The 14,753-nt window shown below is 46.9% G+C and overlaps 1 protein-coding gene across 1 annotated transcript in view; it reads right to left on the reverse strand.

The window, feature by feature from the left end:
* The window catches only part of LOC134404312 (potassium voltage-gated channel subfamily KQT member 1-like), a 466,408-nt gene that overhangs the window by 416,158 nt on the left and 35,497 nt on the right, over window positions 1-14,753 (reverse strand). The gene's annotated exons all lie outside the window — the stretch shown is intronic.

Raw genomic sequence — 14,753 nt, forward strand, 5'->3', positions numbered from 1 at the left:
TATATGCTAATATATATTCAGGAACAGTGAAGGCAGCAAAGGAACAATATCTCTCTGCCTCTATTGAATCCCTTATGTGCAACCCAGTGGAGCTTCTCAGGATTGTCTGGGGTTCATTAGATGCAGGCCTTAACGACTCAGTGGATCCATCAGAGGCCCACTATAATAGATTTGCAAGGCACTTCCAAGACAAAATCTCTTGCATCTGCCAGGACTTAGACTCTAGCGTTACAAGTGCTTAATCAGATGAGGTATCCAGAGCATTGTCTTGTCCAGTTTTGTCAGATGAGTTTCAAGTGCTACAGCTCAAGGATGCTTGGACAGGTTTATGTGACCACGTCCTTATCAGATCCTTGCCTCTTGTGGCTTCTTGAATCTGAAAGGAAAGGAACCACCAGCTGGACCAGAGGGGTGGTCATTTTCTCCTTGTGTGATGGACTGGTCCTGGCCACTGAAAGAAGTGGTGGTGAGACTACTTGTCAGGTATAAGCACAGGGCCGGCCTTGTACCTAGTAAGTAGATTTACTAAGAAATAGTTTGAGAATGTCAGATGTCTCTGCAAGCTTATCTCTGTAAGAAGTTCCCACGGCAACTAGCTTGCTTACTCCCTGTTGCAGCCTTGAAGCTGCTGGTTCTCTGGGTACTTAAGAGCGTTTTGATAAGGAGTAGGCCGCTCTTGGAAGCTATCACTCAGACTATAGCATCATTGTAGTAGGTGGTGCCATACTGCCCTCTTGGCACATGGGCATGGCTTACAGGTCAGAGGACCTGTCTGTCAAGTGGCTTTTGAATAGGCCTTAAATGCTGGTGCAAAGCTGGAAAAGCTTGGCTAGGTTTCATCTCTCAACGCAACGCCTGACCTCCCTCCTGCTTTGGATTCCATCTCTGATTGGGACTTTGAAAGCATTCTGCACATGGACGCTTTGCTATTTGGACTTTGGAACTGTGCCATGAAAAGTATTGTGAGGCTTTTCATAGACTTGGACTCGCATTTGCTGTAGATTGTGTGTTTGTGTCCTGAACTCAGGTGGCAAGAGAGCTTCCCCAGAGCTAACGTTACATGCAGGGGAGTTCCTGGGCCTGAGATGTTACCTTCCCCGTAGTCATGGTAAATGCAGGTTGCTTACCTGTAACTGTAGTACTTCGAGTGGTCATCTATGCATTTACACATATGGGCTTTGCTCCTGCGCAGAGACCAGACCGGAACCTTCTATAGCTGAGTGGAATGTTTTTGGCGGGAACCCCTCCCCCACGCTACCGCGCACGTCCATGGGGTTCCCGCCCTTACCTCAGTTTACAGGAGTCCGACATTGTGCCCCCATAAACATGAGTGTAAATAAAATAAAGTACATTCCACATATAACTGTGTTATTTGTAAGTCTCACACCACCAAGTGGGGATGGTGGGTGGGTTGTGTGAATGCATAGATGACCACTCGAAGAACTACAGTTACAGGTAAGCAACCTGCATTTCTTCTTCGTGGTCTCTATGCATCACACATATGGGCGAGTAGCAAGCTGACATATCTTTGGAAGTGGGTTGGTGCATCATCTGAAGATCTCCGAGAGCACTGTCCTTCCAAACGAGCAGTCCTGCCTCGCACGGGTGTCCAAACTGTAGTGCCTAACAAACGTGGATGGACCACGTTGCAGCTCTACAGACTTCTGTCAAAGGAACACCTCTGCCGAAAGCAACAGATGTTGCGACGGCTCTGGTAGAATGAGCTGTCACAGGTTTCACCAGCTCTAGTTTAGAGATAGAGTAGGCAAGTTCAATTGTCTCTACAATCCAGCGTGACAGTCGCTGGCATGAAACAGGGAGTCCCTTAGAAGGCTCCCCATAACAAATAAACAATTGCTTTGTTTTCCTAAAACTCTCTGTCCTAGCCTTGTAAAAGGCAAGAGCTCTCCTTACATCAAGTGTATGTAAAGCAGACTCGACAGGTGATGTAGGATTCGGAAAGAAAGCTGGTAGAGTGATATATTGGGACAGATGAAAGGTTGACACTACCTTAGGCAAGAAGGCAGGGTCTGTGCGTAACACAACCTTACCTTTGTGAAAGATAGTGTAAGGAGCATCTATCCTGAGAGCCCTAAGCTCACTTGCACGTCTAGCAGAAGTGATGGCTACTAAAAAGACAGTCTTGAATGTCAGAAGCCTAAGGTCAGATAAGGCCATGGGCTCGAAGGGCTTCTTTGTCAATGCCTCTGTAGCACCACTGACAGGCTCCATGGTGGAACGATACACTTTACTGTTGGTATCGTATTTTTAAGTCCTTTTAGAAATTTCCTCGATGTTGGATGTGTAAAAGGTGTAAAACCATCCATGCCTCGATGAAAAGACGTAATAGCTGCTAGGTGAACTCTGATGGAAGTGAGTTTGAGTCCCTGCTGATAAAGTGCCAATAGGTATTTGAGAATCAATGGCAAAGGGCAAGATTCAGGTGCTTGATCATTTCCCAAGGCAAAAGTTTGAAATCTCTGCCACTTTGCCGCGTAAGATTTTCTTGTTGAAGGCTTTAGTGATGCCAACAATATATGGTCTACAGTTAAATCCTTGGTACGAGAGGAGGAATGGATGATATTCTCCATGCCGTCATCTTGAGGGTCGACAGGTTTGCGTGTCGAACCCTGCCCTGGTGTCGAGACAACAGTGTCGGTATCGGCGGGAGTCTGATGTAATTCCCGTCTGACAGTCGAAGGGCGTGGGAGAACCACGTCTGTCGAGGCCACCACGGTGTGATAAGGATGCAGTCTGACCTGTCCGACTGGATTTTGGCCAGCACCTTCGTCAACAGTGGAAACAGAGGAAAGATGTAAAGAAGATTTCCTTTCCAGGTTCTGGTGAAAGCATCTCCTAGTGAGTGCTTTCCTCTTCCTGCTCTGCTGCAGAACCTGGAACAAGCTGCGTTTTCTTCGGTAGCGAAGACATCGACAGCAGGGAGGCTCCAGTACCAAAAGAGAACGTCTCTTACTTCGGTATCGAGCTCCCATTCATGGTCGACGTGGAAAGACCTGCTGAGGGCGTCCGCAATGATGTTTTCCTTGCCCGCTACATGGATCGCCATCAGGTGAGTATTTCTCTTTATGCACCAGTTCCAAATCCTGAGTGCCGATCGATTCAGAGGATGAGACCTTGTCCCACCTTGTCTGTTGATGTACGCCACTACCGTGGTGTTGTCCGTCGCGATCAGGACGTTTCGGCCCTCGATCATTTGTGAAAAAGTTTTTATTGCATTCTCCACCGCTAGCAGTTCTAGGTGGTTGATATGATGTTCCCTCTGGGAAGGAGGCCAACGGCCCTGAGCTGTGAGGGAGTCGCAGTGTGCTCCCCATCCGATCAACGATGCATCCGTCGTGATCGTTACCGAAGGAGTTTCTTGCTGGAAGGGAACTCCTTCTAGGAGCGTCGACATCGAAAACCACCATTTCAGAGATGCCCTTACTTGCGTCGGGATCGACAGGTAAGTTCGCGGGCATCGTGTCGAAGATCGAAAGTTCTTAAAAACCAGGCCTGCAATATTCTCATTCTGAGTCTTGCAAACCTGATGACTGCAGTTGTAGCTGCCATCAAGCCTAATAGCCTCTGAATTGTCCATGCCGAGACCTTTCGGCGGCTCTTGGTAGCGATGGCTAACTCTTGAAGGGTGCTTGCTCTGGTCGAGGGCAGGTATGCTCTCCCGTCCCAAGACGATAGGGTTACCCCTATGAAGTCCAGCTTCTGCTGTGGGGTCAAGATGGATTTCTCCTCGTTGACCCACAGACCCAACGAGACCAACAGGTTGAGGGTGGTTGAAATGTCCGCTACCAGATCTTTTTTCGGGACCGTGAAGTATCGGGAGAAAAACCCCTGGTTGAGTTCCTCTGCGGGTACTGGAGAGATGGCTCCTTTCGCTAGGAGGGTCTGTACCTCGAGAAGCAGAGGAGGGGATGGCACCATTACTTTCACCCCCGAAGAAGGAGGAAGGACATCGAGCTCGATGGCATACCCCGAGTTGATGATAGTGAGCACCCAGGAGTCCGATGTTATTGACTCCCATTGATGGTAATGTGGTGCTAGGCGGTTCACAAAGGGAGGTGGATCTGGGATAAAGAAGTTAAACCCGCTGCTTCTTAGAGAAGTCGGGCTGACGTTTGCTTTGGAGCTGTTGTTGCTGCTGCCTCTGCTGACCTTTCGCTGTCGACAATTGTTGCCTGGCTATGGCTGAAGCTTCACTCTGGAAAACTCATGCCAGCTCTTTTTTGTCCTCTGGGAGATGTTCACATAGTGATCCTATTTTCTCCCAGAGGAAGAGCTGGTATCGTGCCATGGTAGCCTCGTAGGCTGATGCCCTGATGCCCAAAGAGGCAGAGGAGTAAATCCTCCTGCCCGTATGGTCCAACTTTCTGCCTTCTCTGTGCAGAATGTGCCTTCTGTGAGTGGCCTTGAGCCGACTCCACTACGATCGAATTAGGTTTGGGATGTTGGACCAGAAACTGTACATCTTCCTCTTGGACTCGATAGAGGGTCTCTAGCCTTTTAAAGAGAAAACGCTAAGAGGTTTGGTTCTATGGTCTAAGCACAATGGCGGACGACGAAGAACTGAGGTAAGGGCGGGAACCCCATGGACGTGCGCGGTAGCGTGGGGGAGGGGTTCCCGCCAAAAACGTTCCACTCAGCTATAGAAGGTTCCGGTCTGGTCTCTGCGCAGGCGCAAAGCCCATATGTGTGATGCATAGAGACCACGAAGAAGAACCAGGGTCAGCTCAGTTGTGGCGGGCTGAGAATGACAAGTGCGTGACTGATCTTCTCTGGTGGCTCAGAGCAACCCTTCCCTGGGATTTTGGTTTAGGCTAGTGGTTCCCAGTTGGGAGTCTGCGTAACCCACCCAGGGGGTCCGTGGCACCATTCACCTATTAGCTCTGCAAGGTCTGCATTTTAATAAAAGAAAATACGCTGCCTCCCACGCTCTGTTTGCTTCGACAGTGAAAGCGCCTGCGTGATTTAGCGACTAGCTTCAGAGGTTTCTTCCCTGCACCTAATCCTGAAAACTCATGGATAAGGAATCCTTTTGAATGTGGTGATGTACAACTAACAACTCTCTGCGGAAGAGCAAGATGCACTTGTTGATGTGACTTGTGATGGTTCATTGAAATCATTTTTCAAAGAATATAGACTGGACCAATTCTGGGTGATGGTTTTTCCTGATTATTAGAAGTTAGGTGAAAAAGCTTTGAAACATCTAGTTCCCTTTCGTTCCACATATCTTTGTGAACAAACATTTTTGACATTTTGTTATATGAAGAACAAGCATAGAAATCGGCTCGATGTTGATCCAGATTTGAGATTAAAAGTAGGAAATATTGAACCGGATGTGGAAGGGATTGTTCTGGACAAAAAGAGGCATGATTTCTCCCACTCACATTTAGGTTTAGTAGCTGCTAGATATGTCATAATTTGTTCAATTTTAAACTAGACGTTAGTAAAATTAAATTTGTCTTTATATTCCTAACTAAAACATTGTCATTTTTGTGTGGTAATATCACAAATTTTATGGTATTTTTTTTAGTATACCTAAAATCCTTTGTTTATTAGGGGCTACCCCTTATTTTCTCCAAAAAATTGCTTCGCACAGGTAACTACCATAGAGATAACAAAATTTTCAGAAGTAGGACGTCCATGGCTTGGCATTTGAAAAACAAGGGGTCCGCAGTACTTAGCTAATTGGGAACCACTGGGTTAGGCGATTGGCCATGTCCCTTGAGGTGCCAGCGTAAGTGCCATCTGGAGAAGCTCAAATAGGATGGTGGCATACTCTAAACACACACACACACCCCGCCCCGAGTGTTTGCCTTAAGGATTGTTTCAGAAAAAGAGCCTAAAGCTTTCTAACCATTGTTCAACTTTAAGTGTGTTTGGAGACTGTGTAACCATTAAGCCTGTTTACCATGTGATTTCCTCAGTAAAAGAAGTCTCAGTGACGTGAGTGTCTTGTGTCAGCTTGCCAGCACGTGTGAATGCCAGAGGAAACCGGCACGAACACAACACTACTCCTGGCCCAGCTAAATCCTTCACTGGACAAGAATAACTTGGTTTTGGTCATTTATGCTCTCAACACTTCCAAGTTAGATTAATGCAATGCACTCTATGTGAGGCTGCCCTTGAAGATGGTTTGTAAGCTGCAGGTTATACAAAATGCAGCAGCCAGATCGATAGTGGCGACCAGAAGGTCTAGCCATTTAACACTGAATCTAGTCTAACCGCACTGGCCAATATGTTTCCAAGCCCAATTAAAGGTGCTGGTCTTGACCTACAAAGCCTTACATGTCTTGGGACCACAATACCTACCTACACACTACAGTCAACATCCGAGTACGAGAGAAGTTTGAAGTCTAGCAAAAAGGGAGAGGGCCTATTTGGTGGTGGCTCCAATTATTGAACACTTTCTCCAGTTTGGTCCACCTGGTGCCAACATTGTTATCTTTTTTGGTGCCAACTAAAGTATTTCCTCTACTCCCATACATTTGGCATCATATGGTGGAGAATTTTAGTTTGTCATCAGGTCCTGGTAGATTTATTGTCAATTATCTTTAACTTGTTCTTAAACTTTTTAAATTTCTGAACGTTAAGTGATTTGTACTGTGTTTTATTGTGCAGTGAACTGCCTAGAGAGCAGTACTGGGCAGTACAGAAATGTAATGAATGAGTGAGTGAGTAGACATTGCCCTACCAGTCACAGCAAGAGTTTTGATCCTGCGAATGCCTCTTCTAACAGAAGAAAAGGGGAGGTGATTTTCACCAATCCCCCCTTTCCCCAGTTGCCCTCTGTGCCTCCCAAAATGTGCTCCAGAGACTTGGGGGACCCTCCAGAACAACATGGAAGGTGGCATGGGGGGATTGCAGGAGGAAGAGAGAACTGGCAAAAATTACCTCCCGTCTTCTTTTGTTAGAGGAGGCATCTGCTGAATCAGACCCTTCTTCAAACAGGAGGACTCCTTCTGTTTGCAGAAGGGCATAACTGGATTCCACTCATAAGTCCTTGATCATGTACCAGTATCTCTGAACCTGGTACCAAAGCCTTTATATATGGGATGATTTATTTTAAGGAGCTAACACACTGAAAACATTCTTTCTAACACAGAAGTAGGTTGTTCACTACCCTGTAAACAAATGCCTTAGGATCTAACTGCAAATTACATTAAATTTATTTATTTATTATATTTATATACCACCAAACAACTGAAAATGCATAGTTTGGCAAGTGCAAATGGGCCAGATCAGGATTGAGACCATGGCAAGGGGGAAGTTTTTTTTTTTTTAAAAAAACACCCTTTATCCCATGCCAAAACCTTAATGAAATTTGTCACACACATCCCTCAAACCATGCTATTCTTCTTGGGAGAGAAGCTTTCCTACCAACAAATATATGTATGTATTTCTTAAAACATTTATTAGCAACTATATAGTTTTGGCTCTCCGAGCAATATAAAGCATAAAATAGCAGGTCTGGGATTTATTAGAATCACAGTGTTTGGATAAAGCAGGGATGGGAAAGCTTGGTCCTGCACGCTGGATCTGGCCCACGGGGGTCCCCTGTCTAGCCTGAAAGCTTCTTCCACAGGCCCTCCCTCTTCCCCCTCCCTCCACTCTGTGCAGCAAACCCCCAGTCTTATCTCTGGTCACAAGTAACGCAGCACAGTAAAAGGAAACCCTGGTCTTAGCTCCACTTTAAAGGCAATTCAAAGGCATTTGAACTTTAAATGCCCATCTAAACTTTAGAAATCTTTAGAACTTTGCATGTTTGAAAACTATTGTTCTGGGGCTTACATTTGAATAGACATGCATGGGGTTGGGCTGTGCTGTGCATGTCTGAGGGTGTCATCAGCCAGGGGGAAATCGCATTTCCTTATTGTCGCTCCCCCCTGGCTTTTGTCCCATGATACTTCCTCATTCATCACACAGGGGAAGAAAGAGGAAATGAACAATGACTACATGGCCCATTCAGTGGCCATTTTTGACACGCCGCTTTGCATGCACACAGCAGGAAATGGCGGCACATTCTGATTTAAGGTGCTTGAGCGGGTGGTTGCAGGACAACTCCAGGCACTCTTGAATGAAACGGATTATCTAGATCCATTTCAATCGGGTTTCAGGCCTGGTTTTGGAACGGAAACTGCCTTGGTCGCCCTGTGGGATGACCTCTGTCGGGAGAGAGACAGGGGGAGTGTGACCCTGTTGGTTCTCCTGGACCTTTCAGCGGCCTTCGATACCATCGACCATGGTATCCTTCTGGATAGGTTGTCTGAGCTGGGAGTTGGAGGTACTGCGTTGCAGTGGTTCCGCTCCTACTTGGATGGAAGGTCCAGAAGGTGGTGCTGGGGGATTATTGCTCAGTGCCGTGGCTCCTAAGCCATGGGGTTCCACAGGGCTCTATCCTATCCCCTATGCTGTTTAACATATACATGAAGCCACTGGGGGAGGTTATCCGGAGATGTGGACTGAGGTGTCATCAATATGCGGATGATACCCAGCTCTACCTTTCCTTTTCATCAAACCCAGGTGAGGCAGTGACTGTTCTGAACCAGTGCCTGGGCACGGTAATGGACTGGATGAGGGCTAACAAACTGAGACTCAATCCAGACAAGACGGAGGTACTGTTAGCAGGTGGTTCATTTGTCCGGCGAGGTAATGTTTGCCCTGTCCTGGATGGGGTTGCACTCTCCCTAAAGGATCGGGTCCGTAGTTTGGGGGTGCTCTTGGATCCAGAACTGTCACTTGAGGCACAGGTGAACTCAGTGGCAAAGAGCACCTTTTATCAGCTTAGGTTGATATACCAACTACGCCCTTATCTGGACAGAGATAGCCTAGCTACAGTTATCCATGCTCTGATAACCTCTCGCTTGGATTACTGCAATGTGTTATATGTGGGGCTGCCTTTGAAAACGGTCCGGAAGCTTCAGCTGGTACAAAACAGGGCAGCCCGTTTACTAACAGGGACTGGCCGGCGAGATCACATTACGCCAGTCCTTTTCCAGCTTCACTGGCTGCCAGTCCAGGTCCGGGCCCGATTCAAAGTGCTGGTATTGACATTTAAAGCCCTAAACGGTTTGGGGCCAGGTTATTTGAAGGAACGCCTCTTCCCATATGTACCTGCCCGGACCTTAAGATCATCTACAGGAGCCCTTCTCCATGAGCCCCTGCCAAAGGAAGTGAGGCAGGTGGCTACTAGAAGGAGGGCTTTCTCCGCTGTGGCACCCCGGTTGTGGAATGAGCTCCCCAGAGAGGTCCGCCTGGCGCCTACACTGTACTGCTTTCATCGCCAGCTGAAGACCTTTTTATTCTCTCAGTATTTTAACACTTAATTTTAACTTAAATTTAAATTTTATTGTTCTAACTCTGTATTTTAATCTTATACCAATTTCTGCTGCGTGGTTTTATCTTGGTTGTGTTTTTTATACTGTATTTTGTAATTGTGCTTTTAACCTGTTGGTTGTTTTATTGTGGTTTTAATTTTTGTGAACCGCCCAGAGAGCTTCGGCTATTGGGCGGTATAAAAATGTAATAAATAAATAAATAAATAAATGAAAAATCGAATTTACCAGGATCTATTTTGTGACAGAAAGAAGCCCAGAAGGAGTGGGAGACACATCTGTAAGTGGGCCAGTGGCAATACCAGGAAAATAAATCGGGGGGGGGGCACAGAAGGGGCAAAGCATATTTCTAGGTGGGCGGGCTATGTCCCACATGTTAAGAACTCTTAAAGAAAAATAATAGTATACATCACACTAAAACTGCCATCCTAACCATATGTATTTAGATTTTTTAAAAATATTGCAAATATTAGAAAAATTCAAATTACTGTAAGGAAATGGCTTTCAAACAAGGTAGTGTCACTGCACAAGCATTTCCTTGACATTCAGTTTAGATAGACAGAACACTTTCTTTAGAAAACAGTTACTTTTGAACGAGTGCAGGAAGAACCAGGACTCTTAGTGTAAGGAAAGTAAGAGCAAACTGAAGCTGGGTGTTGTTTTTTCATTGCAATCCATTGTCTTTGTAATATTGTTATGGAAAAATAACTGATTTCCCACTACTCCCTACGCTCATCTCTTCTCTCCTGTCCTTCTTCCAAGATCCCTCATTTCCCTTTCCCAAAATGTCACCCTTGGGTGATTTCTAAGTGATTTAGATGAGTAGAATAGACCCTCTACTCCCAGGTAGGAGAGAAAAGTCCCATTTACCTATTTGGGTAAGGTCGCTTACTCAGGGGTAAGGACGAGCCCTAGCCGCTGGTTAAATCACCAGGCGCTTGACACACACACACACACACACACCCTCTTATTTCCTTTCCCCACAGCTCAGTGGGAAACCAGGGAGAGAAATAAGAGGTGGGCGGCTCGCCCATCGAAAGGAATGTCAGGCACCAGGGCAGGGTGAAGCAGGAAGGTTTCTGCCACGTAGGCAAGGTGGGACAGGAATGTCCCAGGGGACATTGTGAGGGGGGGAACCAGGGAGGGAGTGGTGGACAGGGATTAGTTAAAGACAATGGAATACGCGACAGGAAGGTCCCAGGATTCATCACTAAGGGAATCAGGTGATAATGGAGTTTTGCAAGGTCAACGGGGTCTCTCCCCATCTGGGCATGTCAAGAAAACAGGAAGGAGGATCAGCTGTGACGATTTGAGCTAACAACCAATTATTTGTGTACAATGTTTCCCTCTGTATAAAATGAAACGTAAACTTCTGTTCCGGGCCTTTTCCCTTACATTGGCAAGGGAAGGGGACCTTTGTACAAAGAGATTTTTGGTACCTGAGGTGGAAATAAACTTTCCTTTTGAAACTGCATCTGGATACCTTTTTATTTGATTTAATTGGGTTGTAATCCACAATTTTTCTAATATGGAATAAAATAAATAAGAGGCATTGAATATGGTGGGACTAATTTATGAGTAAACATTCATAGGCTTGCACTGTGAGTAAATTCTCCCCACTACCCATTCCTGTCCTAACTCTCTGAAGATAAAAAAAAGGAAGGCATGGAGAAGGTATAAGATAATTCTTTCCTCCCCCTCTCATTTTTCCTGGCTTACTGTCCTGTGAGGGGAAAGGGAGAGATCCACGGAATAAGCAGATTAATTCTTCCGAGGGTGTTCTTGCTGCTCTGGCTGCTGGTGCCGGAGTATAGTTTGGAGAACTGCCCAGAATAAGTTTAGGCATCAGGGGTTTCAAGTGTGATGCAGTTATGAGTGCCCCCATCCCAAACCTCAGTTACCTAACCCTAATTGGCGGGGTGGAATGTGGTTTCACTGGAGGCAGAGCCAAGGGGATCACCCCCTCTCAGAAACCTCTCCAGAATTAACACCAAGAAAGCAGTTTCTGGCAGAGCCCACTTATTGAAAGCAAAGGGAAGTGGGAAAGGAAGAAGCCCATTTCACGCACAGGCAAACTGAGGCAGCAGGCAAATAATGACTGGAAGAGAGTATGTGTTTGGGTTACATAACTGCAGCACACTAAATTCCCCAAACCAACAGAGATCCAGCTTTTTTAAAAAGTGTCTTTAAAAAACAATTTATCCATAGTTGTGTGCTTTCAGGCACCTTATATATATTAGACAACACAGAGAAAGGCATTTATAGCCAAGCCCAGTTCACCAAGATTTAAATTAAAGGGAGATGGGAGACCAGGAAACCCATTTCACACATAGGCAAACTGATGCAGCAGGAAAATAAAACGCAATGGCTGTAAGTGAGTTTGGGTTACATAATCACATGTTTAAAGGAGAAAAAGAAGTGTCCCATAAAACAGAAGGAATTTTGCCATGAATATGTGTTAACTCACACCACGAAAGGGAAAGAAAGGATTTTTTAAAAAAAACACATGTTCACAATATGGCTGAGATGCATCATACAGCAAAACAAAATGGATTCTAGGCCACATTTACAAACAGTTGAACCCAGCAACCCCCTTTGCAACATTGAAAGCAAAGGGGCGGGAGGGAAAACACCCATTAACCCTTTCCTTGCCCAGAAGGACTCCTAATATCCATTGACAGTAAGTCGGGACTTACTTCTGAGTAAACATGCATAGGATTGTGTGATAAATCCTAAAAACTGGAACAAACCAACTCTTACAACGCAGCTCTCTGGTCAGTTCACAACAATGAAAACCTAAAAGCGCATTATAAATTACAATAAAAAAGTGTAAAAAAAAATCTCCGAAGTTCTGCCTTTTAACAAAGTTTTAAATGAGAATAACTGGAAAGCTTCAATTAAGAAGAGAGAAAGGAATCTTGTTAAACTATTCTTCCTCTGAACCAGCCTTCCCCAATCTGCTGCTCTCCAGAGGTTTTGAACTTCAACTCCCATCAGCCCCAGCCAGCATGGTCAATAGTCAGGAATGCTGGGAGTTGTGGTCCAAACCATCTAGACAGTCCCAGGTTGGGTGGGGTTGCTCTTAAAGTTATTCTCCTAGCAGTTACCCCCAACCAACCCACCAAATACACAGAAGGGCATGAGGGAAACTAGTCCACTCTGTATTTTCCCCGATGAGGGCAAAAAGCAGGGTTTGGGGCCAGGAGGGGCGAGAGCAGCGACGGCTGGGAAGCTTTAAACATCCCCTTCCCACAAATTCTTCCCCCACTCCTAATTTCAGCCTGGAGCCTTACAGGGACAACATTTTTTAAAAAAAGTCTGTATACAGCTTGTAAATGGAAAGTGCTAATAGCTGTAACAAGTCACGGTGGAATATAATATAATTCAATAAACAAAAAACCTACGGCTTATAAAACAACGTTAAGGCCGTACACTTTCCCACCAAGCACCAAAAAGCGGGGAAATTGGGAGTTAAGGCTCACCAGCCTTAACGCCACATCCTCCCTAAGGAGGCAGAAAGTACCAGTGAAATTCTCATTCTGCCAAAGCAGATAAACCATGAGGACAGGATGGAGAATAGGATATGCAGAGGTGACTGTGGGGTTGTGGGAAACTGATGACGAACAACTTAGAGCCACCTACTTCTTTTTTTGTTTAGAGCAGCCCTTCCCCAACCTGGTGCCCTCCAAAGGTGTTGGACTGCGACGATCTATCATTGCAAGTCAGTATGTCCCATGGTCAGGAATGCTGGGACAGCAGGATGGGGAACGTAGGGGGGCGGCTCCAGGTAAGCCCCCCTACCCCCCCCCCACTTACCTGCTCTGTCGTTGCTGGGCCCGGGCTTGAACTGAGCGCCCTGGTGCACCTGGAAGCAAGGCCACACCTGCAGCCTTGCATCTGGGTGGACCCAGGGGCTCAATTCAAGCCTGAGCCAGGCAACGATGGAACAGGTAAGAACCCCCCCCCCCCGCGCCTGGCCCCTTACCTGGACCTGCCACTGCTGCTGCACAAACTGCAGCAGCTCCAGGCAATCCCCCTCCTGCCTGGCCCCTTACCTGGAGCCGCCACTGCACGAACTGTGGGGGGTGGCAGCTCCAGGCAAGCCCCCCCCCCGCACCCCACGACTTACCTTCTCCATCGTGGCGTGGCCCGGGCTTGAATCGAGCCCCCGAGTCCTCCCAGAAGCAAGGCTGCAGGTGCGGACTTGCTTCCGGGTGGACCAGGGCACTCGATTCAAGCCCGGGCCCAGCGACGACGGAGCAGGTAAGTGGGGTGGGTTGGGGTTGAGGGCTTGCCTGGAGCCGGCGCTGCAGTTCGCACAGCAGCAGCAGCGGGTCCAGGTAAGGGCCCAGGCAGGAGGGGGGGTGACTTATCTGCTCCGTCGTCACTGGGCCCAGGCTTGAATTGAGCTTCCAAGGTGGACCAGGGCGCTCATTTCAAGCCCGGGCCCAGTGACAATGGAGCACGTAAGTGGGGTGCGGCTTACCTGGAAGCAGGGCCAGGCAGGAGGGGGGGTTGTTTCTTACCTGCTCCGTCGTCGCAGTCCAACACCTTTGGAGGGCACCAGGTTGGGGAAGGGCTGCTCTAAACAAAAAAAGAAGTAGGTGGCTCTAAGTTGTTCGTCATCAGTTTTCCACAACCCTGACAGTCACCTCTGCATATCCTATTCTCCATCCTGTCCTCATGGTTTATCTGCTTTGGCAGAATGAGAATTTCACTGGTACTTTCTGCCTCCTTAGGGAGGATGTGGCGTTAAGGCTGGTGAGCCTTAACTCCCAATTTCCCCGCTTTTTGGTGTTTGGTGGAAAAGTGTACGTCCTTAACATTGTTTTATAAACCGTAGGTTTTTTGTTTATTGAATTTCATGGCTTTTTGTAAAGGATGACCAGAGCTCTGCCCACTTTTAAATGTGATCATTCTAGTATAGCTCCTGCAGCTTTCACTGTTGGGATGAAGAGGAGATTTCACCAGGTGCTGCATGCATATAAATGACACCAGCTGAAATTCCCTTTTCTATGCAACTGTTAAAGATACAGGAGCCCTGTCCTCCTTTTCATATGGTCACCCTACAGGAGCAAGACATGCTAAATCCAGAAGCGGCTTGTGACTCCGATGTCAGTGGGGTGGTGAATCCGCTCTGGGTTTCAGCCAGAACTCCAAAGGAGCTTTTCAAAGTACTGCACCTATTTTGGGGACGGGGTTCCACACCTTGGAGAGCTCCTTTAGAGTTCTGGCTGGTTATTACTGAAACTTGGCACAGATTCATAGCCCCACTGACATCGGAGTCACCAGCCCCCTCCCCCGGGGACCACATTAAAAGGAGGACAGGGCTCCTGTATTTTTAATAGTTGTATAGAAAAAGCAATTTCAGCAGGTGTCATCTGCATGCATGTGGAACCTGGT

Source organism: Elgaria multicarinata, chromosome 9, assembly GCF_023053635.1.
Source record: "Elgaria multicarinata webbii isolate HBS135686 ecotype San Diego chromosome 9, rElgMul1.1.pri, whole genome shotgun sequence".
Classification (NCBI taxonomy): domain Eukaryota; kingdom Metazoa; phylum Chordata; class Lepidosauria; order Squamata; family Anguidae; genus Elgaria; species Elgaria multicarinata.